The sequence below is a fragment of the Equus przewalskii genome, chromosome 17 (assembly GCF_037783145.1).
Source record: "Equus przewalskii isolate Varuska chromosome 17, EquPr2, whole genome shotgun sequence".
NCBI classification, from domain to species: Eukaryota; Metazoa; Chordata; class Mammalia; order Perissodactyla; family Equidae; genus Equus; species Equus przewalskii.
Window position 1 is genome coordinate 65,586,529 of NC_091847.1, and position 16,356 is coordinate 65,602,884.

The following is a 16,356-nucleotide window of genomic DNA, read 5'->3' on the forward strand; positions in this document are numbered from 1 at the left end:
TTATTTGTATGTACTATTTTGCATTTATATTACAGATAGTTACAGCTGGGAGGTCAAGTAACTTAGGCAGGTGCTTATAAACAGCAAAGCAATGATGAGAACCCGGATCTGTCTGTCTGGTTTACAATCAGATGTAAACCAGCAACACAGCCCCTGCCCTTCAGGACTTCACTTCTTAGTCTCTAATACAGCCTGCCGGACATCACGTGTCAACTACAAATGAGTCCAACACAAATATGTGTGTTATTTTGAAAATGAATATACTATATGCCAGCTACTCTTCTAAGGGCTTACCATGTCATATATCAATGAACCGTCAGATCAACTCTGTGAAATAAGTACTATTTTTCCCCATTTTAAATAGTAGGAAACTGAGATACCTAGAAGTTACGTTTGCTGCACAGCAGGAAGTGATGCTGCAGGATTAGAAACCAACCAACCTTACTCTAAAGCTGGCCTTTCACCACACCACCTGCAGCACGTGACTAAGAACATACAGGTTTATTTAAATATATTAGTAAATCAATATAGCTTTTTCTGATGTATTTTCTCAGTAAGACATACTACTTATAAACTCAGTCACATAAAGGCCTGTAAAATATTTTATGTTAAAAAGAGTTCTTCCCACTTGAAAAACTTAGGATCATGGGTCTGGTATTTTTAGTCTTCCAAAATAAACTAGGAGGAAACATATTAAAATACAAAACAATAAGTGTGGTTTCTTTTTCCTTAAATCTCAGAGACTAGTTTTCAGTTATTTCACTATTTTATCCGTGTTTGATGTTTATATAATACTTTACAATTGCTAATTAATCACAGTACCTTCTAGTGATACTGTTATTAAAATCACTTCCTGTGGGGGTGCTGGCGGTGTCACCGGAGCCGGCTTAGCCCCCCAGCTCCGCTGAGGAGCCAGACGTTCCAGCCACATCCTCTCCTGGTCCCCGGCCGCTTGGCGGCGGCACGCGCGTGCGGGGTGACACCGCGGCGGCCCAGGAGGCGCTGCTGAGCCCCGGTCCCCGAAGCCCCGGGGCGGCGCCCCTCCGCCCGGCCGCGCTCCAGGCCCAGATGCCGGACGCCGCGCTCAGGACACAGACCCCACTCTGCAGCAGCCTGCCGCTGCCGGCAGCCAGGGCCTCCTTCCAACTCCAGCGCAAATTTTTCGAACGTAAGAGAAGAATACAGTCATTATCGGAGGTGGAGACATTCAGAAGTTGTTCTTAATCAGAGTGAAGCTTGTGCTTTGGAAAGTCAGCCTCACGCCTCAGCACGCACAGCAGCTGGTTCTCCAGGTTCCTCCTGGATGAAGAATTAGTTTCCAGCCCCCCTTTACCCTCTGACAAGTTGGAAGGATACGTCAGCATCTCTTAAAAGACTAGGAAGGTCAGATTGGGGAGGGGTATGAGCAAATCCTCTCTACCAATATGAATTTTTGTGAAATTCACACAAAACGGGAGGAGGTCAACAAGCTGTGGGTCCTGAAGGTTTTTTGCATATCTGGGTAGGAGGTTTGACCTCAAGAGATTTCTGCTGTACACTTTTGTAACTGGTTTGACATATTTCGGCTCCAACTTTGCATCCTGAGAACACTTAAACGTTTCTGCAGGCTCATTTTATACAACCTGAAAGAGCTTAAAAGTTTCTGGTTGCCACAAGCATATCTTTCTTTTCTGCACATCCAAGAGACAGCTGTGCCCTGCTGGGATAGATTTTCCAAACAAAAATACCCGGAGCAGCAGTTTGGGAAATATGCCTTCAGCGGCGCTCCACAGATGGGGTTTCCGGAAGCACAGTACTGTAAGAAATGCCTATGTCTTTTAAGCTATTATTTGTATTGTGCAAATTTTTTGATTTGGGGGATTCTGGCTGTGAATTTTGATGTATGACAATTATGATTAAAAACAATTGGTCTACAAAGGTCATTAATGTTTTGTGACCATATACATTGTAACAGTGGATTGTGTTATGTGTAGCTATTATTGTTAAATACAGGGACTGTTTCCAGGCACAGAATATGAATCCTAAATTAGGATGGACATTAGATGTGATTATGATGACGTAGCAAAGGTCTGTGGTCCTAGGTCTACGAACGCGTGGTGAGGAATTGGGACAAAGTGGAAATAAGCCGTTTGGCCTAGACTCTACCTAGCCGGTCTTAGGGAGATTCTTTGACTCCAACTGTGGAGCAAGTACATGGAGTCTGCGCTCACCTCATTCACAAAAAGAGCTCCTTGGACGCTGAAACTCTAAAGAGAACAAGTCTCCTGTGGAGCAGAAGCATCAGGGTTTGCTTGGGAACTTAGCATAGGCGAGCACGGGGCTGGGCCGGGCTCTGGTGGCACTGCCACCTAGAAGGAACCACTTTACCTTTGTATCAGGTTTTTTTTTTTTTTTAAGGATTGGCACCTGGGCTAACAACTGTTGCCAATCTTTTTTTTTTTCTTTTTCTGCTTTATTTCCCAAACCGCCCGCGCCCGCGCCCGCGCCCGCGCCCCGGGTACATAGTTGTATATCTTAGTTGCAGGTCCTTCTAGTTGTGGGATGTGGGACGCCACCTCAACGTGGCCTGACGAGCGGTGCCATGTCCGCGCCCAGGATTCGAAACTTGGGCCGCCACAGTGGAGCGCGCGAACTTAACCACTTGGCCACGGAGCCGGCCCCTGTATCAGTTTTTAAAAATAGATTTCGGATCCTTTGGTCAGGGTCCCCCAACGTCTTTCAAGAGGCATCCACATTCACCTGCTTGTGCTTTGTTTTGGTAACTCTGCCCGAAGTTGCTTATCGACTGTTCTTCACCTTGATTGCAAGGCTGAGGAACAGAAGCAGCCTCTGCTTTGAGGAGGTGAAAGCATACATTTATTTCTTACTGTGACTAGTTCAAAACCGCGTTTTACAAAATGCCTTGTTTCCTTCATTATTGCTCCTGGAAAGAAAAATTTTATTAAAATAGTTTTAGTTTGAATATGGAATAGTTTTTTTCAGTAGGGCTTATTTTGAAAAATTCTGAGTTTAATTCAAATGAAAAAAAAAGTTATAGGTAACCTCACTGATAAATACAGTTGCAAAATTCCTAAATAAAATATTAGCAAATTGCGCTCATCAGTGTACAAAAAATAACACTACCTCCTAATCAAGTGTAGATCTAGGAATGCGAGGAGTTCATTGGCATATCAGTAATATTTAAATCCTTAGTAGTAAAGAAGTTTCCATAGGAAAAATAAATTAGATAAGAGAAAGCAATTCCCAAGAATGTGATCTCTATCACTGAAAACTTCTGCAAAGGAGACCCCGAAGGAGCAGTCAATGAAATGGGGGTGGGGTGGGAAAGAGGGATGTATGGTGTCAATGGATCCGAGAGAAGATAGCGTTTCAAGAGGCCAAATGCTGAGAGTTCAAGTAAGATGAGGACTGAGAACTGACTGTTAATTCAGCACAAGGGTGGTCACTGGTTCCATGATAAACACAGTCTCAGTGGAGTCATGGGAGAGAAGCCTGCCTGGAATGAGTTAGGAGAAAATGTAAAGTGAGGAAATGCAGCTGAGACTACAGAAAACTCATTTAAGAAGTCAAGCTATGAAAGGAACCGATAAATGGGATGGTAGCTTGGCTCTTTACAGAGGAGTAGGGTAAAAGGAAGCTTTGTTTGTTTGTATTTTGTTTTGTGTTTGTTGTTGTTAAGGATGATAGCTACTGGATGTATTTTATACCAAAGGAAATAATCAATGAGTAAAAGTTTGATGATGCAGGAGAGAAAAGAGATAATTATGAGAGCAATGCTTTCTCCCTCAGCCATGAACACCTTGCCAAACTCCAATTCAGGTAAAACTCAACCATCTGCCATGCTCCTGAACTCAAGCAGCTGAACATAGTGGGAGAAAAATACACAGCTGGTCTTGCTTAAAAGCCAAGACCACAAATCTCAAAAGACCACTTAACACCAGCCAACAGTCCTGCCATACTTCTGTAATACGATGACTTCTGTCTTCAAAATAACTACATCGCACATTCTCCTCTTTCCAAAAACTTGCTCATGTCCTTCTCCTCTTTCATTCTTAGTTGTTTGCCTTGCCTCATACATCACGGGGGAAAACAGAAGCTCTCAGACAGACATTCTCATCTTCCCACTGTCAAATCTAACTCCTTTCCTGCACCTGCCGCCTTTTTCTTCCTCGCCACGTGGTCCAGACCCCACTTCATTATAACAGGAAATTGGCTGAGGGATAACTGCACACTCTAACCTAGAAAACTCTAGGCTCTCTTAGAAGAAATAATGAATGCAAATAAAACTGAAAAATTGCTAAAAACTTTACACATTAAAAAATATGACTAAAATTAATGGAAGAAGTCAATCTCCTTGAAAAAATGCAAACTTGACCTGTGAAAATTAGTTTTGGTAATAATAATACACCCAAATAAAGGTGAAATACTATGTTCCATCATCAAAGAAAAAAACCCTTTATTATAAAATTTACGCAGAAAACCTGTCCCCCATGGGGCCTGCTCCATGGCCAAGTGGTTAAGTTTGGGCACTCCGCTGCGGCGGCCCAGGGTTCAGATCCTGGGCGCAGACATGGCACTGCTTGTCAGGCCATGCTGAGGCGGCGTCCCATATCTCACAGCTAGAAGGACCTGCAACTAAGATATACAACTGAGTACAGAGGGTTTTGGGGAGATAAAGCAGAAAGAAAAAAAAAGATTGGCAACAGTTGTTAGCCCAGGTGGCAATTTTAAGGAAAAAAAAAAAAAAAGAAAACCTGTCCCCCAAAGAAAATAACTTCAGTAAAATAAAAATGAAAATGGAAAATTAATATATTTTAACTGTGAAAATCAATTAAGGCCATGAATGGTCATTAAAGGACTGATATTTAGAAACAAAGTCAAAGAAATCTTGTATAAAAATATTGGGGCAGGGCCAGCCCCATGGCCGAGTGGTTAAGTTCGCCTACTCTGCTACAAGTGGCCCAGTGTTTCATTGGTTCAAATCCTGGGCTCGGACATGGTACTGCTCATCAAGCCACACTGAGGTGGTGTCCCACATGCCACAACTAGAAGGACCCACCACTAAAGAATATACAACTATGTACAGGGGGGCTTTGGGGAGAAAAAGGAAAAAAATAAAATCTTAAAAAAAAAAATATTGGGGAAAAAATTTCCAATGGAGAGGTCAACGTGGCCTATCCTAATTTGGTATATTTCCTTCAGACAGAACAGTGGCGTCAATGCCCCATTGCTGCAGCTTAGAGTCCTCAAACACAATCAATTTGTCAGCACCATCCCTCCCATACTACCAACACACCAGTAGGTCACCTGGGGCTGACAGGTGCCCTAAGGACATTGCAAGGAGAGGTCTACAGTGGGCGGCCACTCAGTGGCAGAAAACAAAGACTGGTGGCGTGGACTTGGCATTGTCATACTGGACAATCAACTGGTGAGAACGCAGTACAGACATTGGACAATTTTCCCAGAGTGCAAGTCGAGTGATTGGCAGGCACAGGTCCTGGGTGCAGGCAATGTAAAGTTTTCTTTCATAGGAAATCTGAGTAGTTTCTTGGCTGCCAAGGTCTCTGATCCAGTGTCACTCCTGGCACCTCACAGCAGTCCTCCCTCACACCCACCGCCCCTAACACCTTCTCTAGAGGGGCTCTCTCTTGGACCACTGTCTCCATTTAGGGACTCCTGGTACTTTACCTTCCTTTCCTACCCCCTGGCTTCCTTCCTTTGTTCTCCTTTGCCCTGTAGACTTCTTCCATTTCTCCACTAACATCCTTTAATGTTCATTAGGAAGAACCTCAGGGGCTCGTTAAAAACTGATTTCGAGCCATTTCCTGTTCTGCATTTGAAGAGCTTGGCAGTAGCCACTCCATCCTAACAACAAGTAAAAAGCTAAACACACTGGAAAATCAATAGTTCTTCTTGGATCCATAAGAGATGGAAGGACACAGGGCAAATTTCTGCCCCTAAGATTGGAGAGACCAACAGGTGAATACAAGGAGTTATGGCTTACCAGAGCAGAGGCTCCCCAGCAGAAACCAGTTCAGGAACCAGTGCCAGGTGGGAAAACCTGAACTGTAACTGATGCACTGCTGGAGGCCCAGTGTGGACAAGTCTGAGAGTGAAAAACTCCAGGGGACCCCGTCATAGGGAGGCCCCCATAATTTTGTGAGATTTACCTCCAGGAGCTTGAGCAGATTCCCACAGTAAATGTCAGAGAAAAATCCCCTCCTGCTTCCTTCCTTCAGGGGGAAGGAAAAAGGACCCATTTTGAAATATGCCAGATCACTCTGTTCGTAACAAGGCCTGCCCTCAGGAGAAACTAAACCAGAGCCTAACTCACCCTGGGGAAAGGAAATAGCCACTCGCGTCAGCTCTAGCCTTCCACGTGGGGGAAGGGAAATACCCAACATCAGTCCTCTCCAGCCATCCTGTCCCACCTAAAAGGGGAGACAAAAACTGAGAAACACTTGTGAAGTTCACAGTCCAGAGTCGTAGGCTCACCCAAAGGCCGAGACCTAAGAGGCACCAGCCTCCAGTTATAAGATAAGTAAGTCATGGGGATGTATTGCACAGCATGGGGATACAATCAAAAGCATTTAATAACTCTGTATGATGACAGATGGTCACTAGACTTATCATGGTGATCATTTCATAATGTATATAAATATTGAGTCACTATGATGTACCTGAAACTAACAGGGTATTATATGTCAATTATTCTTCAGTTGCAAAAAGAAAAAAAAAGACTGAGACCTCATCATAGGACTATAGAATGCTTGCCCCCACACACGTTCCTTACTACCACATTACTGAAAGCCTGTTACTACGGCTCCTTTTACCCACTATATCATGTCCAGCTATCAAAAAAATAAAATAAAAATATTACAAGGCATACCCAAAAAAAGAGCAAAAACCCCCCCAGTGTCTACACAGTATTCTGATAGATGAATGCATCATATTTTATTTATACCATCTCCCATCTACGTTGTTTAAATTTTCCACTATCCTAAAACAATAAAAACCTGTGCACGTATATATTTCCGTAATCAAATGATAAATTCCCTTAGGTTATGTTTCTAAAAATTTTTTACCAGAAGTTTGAAAACAATAGATTGTCAGCTAATTCAATAAACAACTCTGACAGAGAGAGGGAGAAGAGTATGGCGAGAAATATGGGAAGAGGAGAAAATAAGTTAGTCTAAGGAAATTTATGACCACATCTTTTTTTTCTCCTATTAAAATTTTTATATTAATTTTTTGAATGTGGTAAAAAGATCCTTGGACTTCAAAGAATATATGTAGAAAAAGAAGTGTGCCTCTCCTGTCTCCCCGTTCCCACTTCCCTCCCTAGTTTCTTCCTAGTTTCTTATTTATCCTTTTAGACATTAGAGTGAACCATGCAAAAAAGCTGTTTTTGTAGATCAAACACAGTTTAAAGAAACGCAGTTTGGTTCCACCTAATATTATATGCATGTCCATTTACTTTTCCAAATATGTGATCGTAATACACTCGGTGACTCTGTCTTATACATGAGGATGTTTTGTTATAAACTTCTTTCCTTAGTGGAGATAAAATATCTGGAAGTCAGATTTTAAAAATTAAAACTGCCAAGGAATGTTTAAGTGTTGCGGAGCAGGTCTTGGGTGTGGTGTTATTAATTTCCCTAAAATGAATAGTAGTTTCCTTTAACTTGAAGAGGGAGCAACACTTTTGAAGTCTATAAGTTACATAAACAAATGATAAGAAAACATATTGTGTGAAGAAAATCTCCTACGAACAAAGCCGGTTGCTTTTCTACAGAATCCTAGAAAACCCAGCCTCTGGCTTTGCAGGCGTGCAGGCTAGAGGGCGCTGTGGTCCAGTCCTAATGTGTTGCTTCTTGCAGCCGGGATTTGGGAATAAATCCTAGAATAACTTTTACACCAACAAAGGACTATGGGTGAATAGTTCGTCTGTTGCAACCCCACTTCTTGAAGTACGTTTTCTGCTAGAAAAGCAAGAGGAAATTGCTAAATCTTCCTAGCTGTATAAGTAGAATATCTTTTCAAGGAAAATTCCGATTACAGAACTAGAAGAGACCTTAAAGATCATCTAGGTCCATGGTTCTTAACAGGGAAACATATCAGTATTGCCTGCAGCATTTTGGCTAATCACCGAAGGGCAGTAAAATGATTTTTTTTTTTTCAAGTTTGAACCCAGGCCCTTGGACACCATGGCACTGGAAAGTTATTCTTCCTGAATTAGTTGTCCAGCTTTTCTGAATTATTGCTCAGTCACCTTCACTCAAAAGATGTTCCTTATTATTCTCCCCCTAAAAGTATAAAAGTATACCTAGAACCACCATAACTAGTCAACTCTGCTAACCCATAAATTCATTTTCTCACTCCCTATCCCTAAATAAATATATCCTTATACACAGCATAAAGTGTGTCTATTCATGTATTGGGTTTATTTTGACCTTCCCTTGCCTCTCTGTTGTGCACCTGTATTCTTGTTAGTTTCTAACAATATCATTGGGTTGAACGTTAAGCTGACTATTTCACTGGGCAAATGTGTTCCTGTGTCAGATTAGAAAATGGCGGCTGGGCTTCCAAGCCAGACCACTAAAAACTCTAATCTATAAATTACCTGAACCATGATGCTAGTGGCCCTTTTCCAATTATACTTCTATTCCATTGAGTAGGCATGCATTGAAAAATTCTGATGTGGTCCCATTGTGGGACACCAGCAACAAAAATTTCTCTTAACTTCAGTAGGAAGCATGACCACTGGCTGTAGAGTCAGAAAGAATTGCTGGGCATCAGTCTCAGTGTTCACTCCCTATATTTGAAGTAGCCTTGCTCCTCAGATATGCTCTTGTTTTATGTTCAATAGACATTTCTAATTCTGACAAAGAGCGTGTAGTGGATCTCAAGCTAATGAAGGAATGAAACCACAGCAAAATTGAAGTGGGAGCAGTTAGCTCAGACAGTATTTAGTTTAATAATTAAATGAGCTGAACCAAAGTAAGTCAGCCTAGAAAGCCCAGCCACCACAACAGTTTCCTGTTATTTAAAGTTAGCAGGAGATATGCAGGGAGCATTAGGGCAACAAAAAGAAGAAATCTAGAAGACTTCCCTATATCTTGTGTTCTTAAGAGTTTGGGGAGAAATTTAAGATGGAGAAGATAGCAAAGGTTATCTGGGTGCCCTCAGTGAGGAGCAGGGTCAGGTCCTATGGCCTGGTTAGGTGTGGTTTGTTCTGGTTCATTTGTAAATGATTATATGAGATTTTCCTAAAAGCAACAATGATGGAGTTGCTGTTTTGCCAGTTCACATCACCTCATAAATAAGAACATACTTGGACAACATTAAAGACTCCAGGTCTGACTTACATTCCTAACCCCCTGCCAACTGCGTCTCAAATTAGTTCTAAGGTCACCAGCGATGAGCCAAGCAAGTGTGGGTGTATCTGTGAAAATCCACCATCACTAACGGAAAACAAATTCCAGTGTCTGGTCCAGTGTCAGAGTCAATCATATCCCATTTATAAGGAAAAGACAACAGTATTTATTGTGTGGACAATGGTTTATTAACATACTTCATTTTTCTTTCCAGAGTATTACTGTTTGCTTATAAATGGACGTATTCACTGCACAAAGACAAATGTTCTCATGCTGAGCAGAAGGTAAATACTGCTGGCAATGTTTTTTCTCTTAGATGAGCTTTGCTGTATGGGTGGAACACAAATGGTGATGATGAAAGAGGGAGAATAGATTGTGGAATAAATAGCAAGTGTTTCCTGGTGACTGGTTTACATAAGATTAATGCAATTACCTGTTCTTCTGACTCACTGAAAGGCTTCTCAGTCCAAGAGGCAAGGTCTGCACCTGGTATTTGAGGGGAGCCAAAGGGCGTTTCTGATTACTTACCTGCCAGAATGTCCACAATTCCTATAAAACTTTAGCACAGTTCATGTGAGTGGATTAATCCACCATCAACTGTGGTCATCTAAGAGAGAAAACATCCCTGGAAAATAAATCAACCCTGCCGAGATTGAGGGGTAGCAATGGACGGTGGGTGCCATAAAAAGGGAAAGAGTATTAACATTACAGGACTGAAGGGCATTTTCCTTAGTTGAATTTGGGAAACATTGTGTCACAATACAGCTAACAAATATGCATTTGTAGAAGTACCAAGTTTGAGCTCTTTGCTGGAAAAACATAAAAAGTGAAAAAGGAGCTGAGATCTTTGAAGGCAGCTTTTCTCCTCATAGGAGCCTCAAGCTTAAATCTCTCAGTGTGGTTCTGAGATAGAAAGCATTATGTGCTTCTTAAATATTACAGCACACTTCTGTACATCTTTCTGCCAGGGGAAACCTCAGATTACCATCAAACAAAATCAATTATATTATTCCTACCCAGTATCTCCTTAAAGCCACACTCTGTCATCTCCTCTGGAGATGGAACAGGAAACTTCCAATCCAACTGTGTGATGTCACTCACAGGAAGAATCCATTTCTGGGTGTCTAAAAATGGATTCAACAATGACAAGCTGTGTCAGTTGTAGAGTTGATTAAAAAGAAAGTTCAAGGGGCTGGCCCTGTGGCCTAGTTGTTAAGTTCAACGCACTCTGCTTCGGCAGCCTAGATTCAGTTCCCAGGCATGGACCTAAACCGTTCATCAGTCATGCTGTGGCAGTGACCCACATACAAAATAGAGGAAGATTGACACAGATATTAGTTCAAGGAGAATCTTCCTCAAGCAAAAGGAGGAAGATTGGCAATAGATGTTAGCTCAGGGCCAATCTTCCTCAGCCAAAAAACAATAAAGTTCAACTATGTTTCACCCAGTGGAAGATATATTGTTTAATGTTTGACCGTTTTTCAATTAGGAGGAAAATTGTAAAAACAATAAAACATTTGTTTGAACAAGCTGGACTTTTTAGTAATTTATCAGTAACAAAAAGAAATCTAACCATTTGTTGTACACATGCCACAGATTATATATTGGGGCTTTTTAAAATAATGACTCATTATAGTATAAATTCTCTTTACAGACTCTCCCATCCATACAATGGTATATATTTTTAGAGGTCCCATTGAAAAGCATGATTTCTCTAAACCATTGGCTATAGGGCAAGATGATTTTAGGCAAGACAGTGTAACTTTTCTGGAATCAAGATTTTTTTTATTAATGTGCTTGTATTTAAAATAGCGTCTTGTTCTTTTGCAATGAGCTGGGACATCTTTTGTTTGTTTGTCCATTTGGTTTTATTCCTCCCCTCTGTTTTCAGAGAGATCTGGTGTTGCCTGGTCCTGCCGGAGCCCTCCGGCCCATCACCTCCTGCCAGCCTTCCATGCGTACCTTGCCATGAAAAGGGAAAGAAGCTGTTTCCAAATTCGTGATGAATCTTACAATCAATGGTATCTGCACAAGTGTCTGTACTTTCCAAATACATTGAATAAGCTCCTTTTAACTTCTTTCTTTCTTTACTGAGACCCCACAAGAGAGTGTGTTAATCACATTAATATTATTGGTACTAGAACCGTGACCTAAGCTTACAAGTGACCTTCAAACAAATTTTATGCAGCCAAGAATTAGGCTTTAACTGCCACCATAAAGCTTGCCTTAAGGGAAAACACTCTTGATAAAAATCTAAATACACGCAAATCAAAGAGTCTACTTTTCCACTGCAATTATTTGTCTCAGTTTCTCAGTAGTAACTAATCTGCTAATTAGAACTAACAAACCTTGGATTCTGAAATGGACTTCCAAAGTTTTTGTGCAACTAAATGACCAGCAATAAAGGACCTGGCTGTAATTGCAAAGCTGAATTATTAACACATGCTCTTCTTTTCTTTATTCTGGAAAATGTAAAGTTTTGCCCCAATTTAGGATGCCTAATCAGCTGTTATAAAAGTTTCTTGATCAAAAAATTGGTTTATATTTTGGATTTTATCTGAAATAATATAAATATGACTTGGTATAATGAAAGAGTAATGATTGAAATAATTGACATTAACCATGATTCCATAGATTTGAGGGTCTGCCTTGTTTTGTAAACCTGGTCATCAATTCTCCTGAACGTTATCAGTTAAAAAACAGAAAAAAGATATGACCATTTTACAAAGACAACTATCCAACTAAGGACCTTGGGTTCTGAATCAAATGTCTCTCCTCCAGTATAAGAAAGACCGATCCAGGTAGAAGTGTCTGTATGAAGAGACATACATATATAAATTAAGAGACATACATATATAAATGCTGTGATTTTTGCTATATATGTAAATGTAATAAAAACTGTATCATTCTTGGGGTATCGTTAACCATTAAAGTCCAAATTCAGACTTGACCGAGTGAAGAGAAATCGTAAGCAATTATCCAGCAGTGGGAAAAGACAGAACTCGGCACTGCAAAATCTGGGGTGAAGTCCCTACTCAGTCCCTTATTAACTCAGAGAACTTGGGTTAGTCACCTAATCCCTCTAAGGCTCATTTTCCACATCTGTCAATTAAGAATAATATGTTGCTTGAGAGGGTGTTTGGGGATTCAAATGACATAATGGAAACGTATATACTTTGTAAATTATAAAATGCTCTACAAATGTTATTTAAAGACATTTAAAAAAATAAAATCTGAGACAACTTCCTGGCTGAGCAACGTTTTCAGGAATTATTTCAATAATCAGAAAGGAAACAGCACCAGAAATTGAATTTGGAGCAATTAAGTATGAGACAGTCACAATCTGTGCCTACTCCCAAGGCTGGTATACCTACTCCAGCATCCCCGTGCCCTCTGACTGTGGAAGACCTCGGTTTCTTCACTCATTCTCTGTCCTGGGTTCCTGAGCTGCAGAGAGAACTAACAGCCAAGGCATCTCCCCTTCTGGAGCTAATACGAGAGACACGAATTAATTAAATAATCACACGAATACATATAAACAGTGACAAGCCTTTAAAGGAAGAGTTCACGGGGCTCTGCATGTGAGAGATGGACTTGATCTATTTTGGTGTTGTCAGGAAGCCTTCCTGAGGAAGTAACATTTGGGCAAAAACATGAAGGATGATTAGGCAAGAACTAGATGAGGTTGTGGGGGGCACAGAGAATGGTAGAAATATTCCAGGCAGAGGTAACTGCCTTAGCAAAGACCTTGAAAGAGAAAGAACTGAAAGGAGGATGTTGATAGAAGCTGAATGTGGTGCAGTAGGAGAAGCAAGCAGAAGCCAGTCTTTATCCAAGGGCAGAGAAGTGACAAGAGTACTTCTTTAAAATAACACTGTGGAGAGTGAATTGGAGGATGGGAGGGCAAGGGGGAATAAGAGTTAAGTTTGATTAGTATGATAAGTTTGATTGAATGAGAGAATTTGATAGCTTCAAATGGGTAGGGGTGACATCCCATATCTATGGATGTCGATTAAGAGAAAAAGTTTAGGAATAAATCTTGAGGGGCACCAACTTTAAAGGTCTCAAGAAAAGAGGATAAGTCTAAAAATAAGAGATAGGAAGGTAGGAGGGACATTAGGCGTCACAGAAAAAAAATGCTGCTGAGTGGTCAAGTAAGATGAAGACTGAAAAAATGCTCATTGCATTTAGTGACATGGAGGTCATTAGCAGGAACTCTATTGGAGGAGAGATGGGGACAAAAGTCAGGTTGAAGAGCGAGGGGAATAAGGAAGTGGGGTCAGTTTGTTTAAGCAATTAGGTTTTAAAAATTAGCAGTAAAAGATCATGGTAGCTGAGGGGAAGATAAGCTGGGAAATACTGGGAGACATTTTATTTACTCCTCAAATCATGAGAGTCAATCCTTTAGTCTATTAGTCCAGAATTTCTTTCTTCCTTTAATTTGGGGTGGTGTTGGTCCATCCAGGCTATAGCTTTGGGGAGTATTTGAGGAGGAGCGCAGAGATTGGACTAATATATGTAGACTCCAAAATCTAAAATATAATCCTAAATGGGTTATTCATTCACTCACTACCCACTGCCAACAAGCCCCACACCAGGGTTTACAGTTTCTGTATTTTCTAAAAGCCACTCTCACTGCTTTGGTTCTGGAAGGAAAGGAAAAAAAAGATGTAATATTTCTCCACATAGATCTGGGGCTTCCCTCTCATTTGAAGACTTCTTTCCCCAAACAACTATGCAAAACTATGTCCTGTTCCCTCCAATATCTCTTGTGGGTCCATCCCACCCATCTCTGTTTTCACTGGCTTGGAAACTGTCCCTTCTCTATATTGGGGTCTAGACAGGTATGGCCCCCAGGGACACCACTACTTTCTCTGTCCCAGGCATCATTACTCATTCCTCCTCCCTTCGCTGCAGGGAGACTTGCCCCAAGCACCCAGCCGTTGGTCCGGTTATGCTGGTCTGTGCTGTGGCTGAGCAAGAGGAGGTTCCAGCTTCTCTTGGCACTCAGTCAGTTCTCTACTGCCACTCACTGATAATAAACCACATGCCGAGGGTTGGCAATTGATGCTTGTCTTACAGGCCCTGCTGAGACCAGCTGCCCAACACAGGTTCAACATCTTCTTATAGACTCTGCTGCCTCTTCTTGGAAGTTTTCTTCTAGCTGCACCTGGCTGTTGATGGGGAGTATAGTATTGCCTACAATTCAGATGTATAAAAATAATGTAAATTTATTTTCCATTATTGACCTAATTTATTAACTAATTAACTGAAGTGATTACAATACCTAAGTATCCCAAATACTTTGTGAAACTAAAAAAAAATGTTTTAAAGAGTGTTCTGGAAGCCATTTCCCTGACCCTTGGTTCCCGAGCCCTCAAGTGAATCTTGAGTACAAATATAAGGGTTCTATCTGTGGGAAATGGGTTGGCGTCTCTGTCTGAAATGAAACAATGACAAACGTCTTGTACCTGGTATCAATGTTTTTTCTAATTTAAAAAAACCCACTACTGAAGCTAGAAAGTTGTATACTTTAGAATACAAAGCAGGACAAAAGATACAAACAGAGATTTCACTGAAGAGGACATTTGGATGGTATATAAGCACATGAAAAGATATCGAACGTCATTAGCCATTCAGATAAATGCAAATTAAAACCACAATAAAATACTGTACACCCATCAGAATGGCTAAAATGAAAATAATGACAATGCCAAATGCTGGTGAGGATGTGCAAAAACTGTATCACACATACATTGCTGGTAGGAAGTAAGAAGGTACAGCCACTCTGGAAAACAGCTTGACAGTTTGTTATACAACTAGACAATCAATACTATTGTACTTATTTACTTACAAGCAGTAAGCCAGCCCTTGCACTTTTGGGCATTGATCCCTGAGAAAGTAAAACCTATGTCCCCACAAAAAGCTGCACTTGAATTTTCATAGCAGCTTTATTTGTAATAGCCAAAGTTTGAAACAGCCCAGGTGTCCTTCAACAGATGAATAAACTGTGGTGCATCCATACCATGGGATACTACTCAACAACAAAAATAAATGAATATTGATACTTGCAACAACTTGGACGGACCTTCAGAGAATTAGGCTGAGTAAAAAAAGCCAATCCTAAAGTTTGTATAATATATGATTCCATTTATATAACATTTTTGAAATGACAAAATTTTAGAAATGAAGGGCATATTAGTAGTTGCCAGGGTTTAGGGATGGGGGTGAGAGGTGTAGAGGGGGACAGAAGAGGGTATGGTTATAAAAAGGCAACAGGAGGGATCCTTGTGGTGATGGAATTGTTCAGTGTCTTGACTGTGGTGATAGATACAGAAAATGACCTGATAAAGTTGTATAGAACTAAACACACTCACACGAGTATAAGTAAAACTGAGGACATCTGAATAAGATCAGTGGAGTGTATTAATGTCAATATCCTGGTTGTGCTGAAATGCTGTAGTTTGCAAGATGTTACCCCTGAGAGAAGCTGGGGAAAGTATATACAGGATCTCTCTGTATTACTCCTTAGAACTGCATGTGAATCTACAGCTCAATAAAAAATTTCAAGTAAAAGAGAGTACAAAGCAAGTTTTCTTACCACAGTCTTGACTACCATGGGCTTCTCTTTTTTGCATGATACTCCTCTAAGGAAAATGATGATGAGGAATGGTCTTTAGTAAGCAAATATTTTGCCACACATAGGTTAAGACAGCTGTGTCAATAGTATATCCCACCACATGAGCTGGAAAATGAGAGTTTAAGCAGTTTTTTTATTCAGATAGTCAATGAATGCTTTATATTCTCTTTGAATAATATGCCAGTAGCCAATTTAGTATGTGGAAACCACAAGCATTAATTTTTCCCAAACCTTGTTTTCATGACAATCCACTTCTGTGAAAATCGAAGTAGAACTTTCATCTGGGCAAGAGTTTGCAAAAGGCTCTTTAACTTGCCTAACAACTTTGACCTTGCTTCC

General features: G+C 40.7%; 1 long non-coding RNA gene across 1 annotated transcript; it reads left to right on the top strand.

Moving 5' to 3' along the window:
• Positions 1 to 857: 857 nt before the first annotated feature.
• On the top strand, positions 858 to 12,631 carry LOC103554885 (uncharacterized). Its single transcript, XR_545839.2, has 3 exons — positions 858 to 1,797; positions 9,592 to 9,661; positions 11,269 to 12,631. It is a non-coding gene; the product is annotated as an uncharacterized lncRNA (long non-coding RNA).
• Positions 12,632 to 16,356: the final 3,725 nt, after the last annotated feature.